Source organism: Myotis brandtii, unplaced genomic scaffold (assembly GCF_000412655.1).
Source record: "Myotis brandtii unplaced genomic scaffold, ASM41265v1 scaffold53, whole genome shotgun sequence".
Taxonomy (NCBI): Eukaryota; Metazoa; Chordata; class Mammalia; order Chiroptera; family Vespertilionidae; genus Myotis; species Myotis brandtii.
The window spans coordinates 1,381,622-1,384,114 of record NW_005369942.1 but is presented as its reverse complement, the minus strand read 5'-3'; positions in this window follow the sequence as shown (position 1 = coordinate 1,384,114).

Here is a 2,493-nt window from a genome sequence, read left to right as displayed (position 1 = left end):
CACCAGCCCCGCCCTTGATCAGCCTGCCCCACCACTATAGGCCTGCAGCCCTTCCCCCTTAACGTCCCAACCCTGATCACATCCCCTACCCCAATAGTGGGTGGGGCTGGCCAGCCAACCTCCTGCAGCCACTCCCCTCTCCCAGCCCCATTCCAGATCGGCCCCCCACCCCATCAGGGGCAGGGCCCGCCAGCCAATCACTCATGGCCCCTCCCCCAGGCCACTGGCCCCCGATTGGCACCCCCCACCCCAATTGGGGGCGGGGCCCACCGGCCAATCACCCGTGGCCACTTCCCTCAGCCTGGCCCTGATGGGCCCCAATCGGGGCAGGCCAACCTCCTGCCATCTCCTCCTCCCGACAGGCCCAGCCCTGATCCGCCCTGATTGGGGCCGGGCCAGCCGGACCCCACCCATGCCTCTAGTATATAATAAAAACACAATACTACTTTCAGGATGGCATGCTCTTTGAGTCCCTTTTAATAATGACAGTTTATATTTGACCAGTACTTTAATTTTTCTAGCAGTTTTTCCCCAACACTTTGTTATGAATATTTCCAAACATATAACCCATCACTTATATTCTAACTTAACCTTTTGTTATCCAGGCATACCTCGGAGATATTGCAGTTTGTTTCAGACTACTGCAATAAAGCAAGTCCTAATGCTTTTGCTTTTGGAGGGTCTTGCTTTCAAATTTGTATTGTGAATCCCAATACAACACGAGGTATGCAAAACACTCTGATGGTCTATTTTATTATTGCCTTTTATTTCTAATGACTAAGGTCTGATTCTACCTGTTTTATAAATAAGGAAACTGAGACTAAGAGGGTTTATTGACTTGCCAAAGAGCTTGCCTTTCAGGAGCTGTAATCTCGTGCCCTCTGACTAATCCACACCTTCTGGCACTAGATATGTTGACGTAAGAAGGTCTGAACCTGCAGAGAATTTTATAAGAGTTTATTTGAACCAAACTGATGACATAAGCTGGGGAGGAGGATTGTAAATACTCCAGGGATGAACAGTTTCTTTTATGCATTTGAAATTAAGGAGGTGGGGAAAAGCAAAGCGAGGATAGGATGACAGGATAGTTAATAAGATGATATGCTCTCTTAAGGGTGGTTACAATTTACTGCAAAGGTGTGTTAACCTAGATGCACAGAAAAAATGAACAGAGCTTGCTGAAGGCGAAGGTAACCCTCTTACTTAAAGTTATGTGCCTGGGGTGTGACAACCCACGATGACCTGCCCAGTTAGGAATTTATGATCAGGTCACCCTGTGAGGTCACTTCCCATATAAGCCAGGTCTGAAAAAAAAAAATAGGAGAATCAGCAAAATTATGGGATAACCAACAAGAAAATGTTTGTAGCTCATAAGTAATTCAGAGAGGTGTCCAGTCTTGGGCACCCTCCCCCTCACCCCACTTCCATTCCTGGTTAGTCATCATTTCCTGCGGGACCTAAGAGGTTCCTTCCATGCCTTCTCCTCTAGCACAAGAAGCAAGTCTAGAGCATCTTCCATCTCAGCTGGTCTACCCTTTCTTTACATGTGCCAGAGATACCTCACCTCCATTAAAACAGGGCCCTAATCACATCCTTGCCCAACTCACAAAACACAGCAGCTCACCATTTTAATGGAGTCCTACCAAATGGAGTCCATTATAATCTCTGCCTTCCACAGTGTAACCTGCCCAAGCATCTGTTCTCTTACTCCTTAGCTTCCACCCTGCATAACTAAAAGGGGGAGTTGTTTCCCCGAATACACCCAGGGCTTCGTGCTTATTTCCTTTCTTCATGTATAAATCGCCACCACTCTCCCCCCTCCTCCCACACGTGTAAATTCTAGACTTACACGTTATGGCCCAATGCCAATTGTTCTCATAAGCCTTCTGGGAACTCCAGGCCCGTTATAACCCCTATCGCCAAATTTATGACAACTTGTGGTACCGATATGGTCTGATTTCTCCTACGATCTTCTGCCCTTCGCCTGAGTAAAGCAACCTTGGGGAAAGGGACGCTATCGTATTCATCGCCCACGCACAGTAGGAGCTTTATCGTGCTCAATTTCGTTGAACGTAATATATTCCGCCCAAAGAGTCGGAAGCGTACGCCCTTTGCTGTATTCACACTTACACTCACACGCACACTCGGATGCTGTCTTCTACTCGATACACACGTGCCCCAGAGCCCAACCCTGGAACTGCCTGGGGACTCCCAGCCTGTGGGCGCTTCCATTCCAGCCAGATGGAGGGGAGGCTCATTTCTTTAAAACCGCTCCATCGGATAGCTTAGACCTCCTTAGGCCTCAGACAGCCTCCTCTCCACCATCAACTGGCAATATCTTTATTTTAAAAATAAAATTATCCCGATTCTTGGAATACAGCCTGGCCGCGCGTGGGTCCGCCCCATGCATCCCCCCGGGTCCCACTTGGTAGCGCCCGCTTTGTCAGCGTGCCGGCTCACCGCTTACCTCCCGGTCTCGCAGTCCACAGTCGG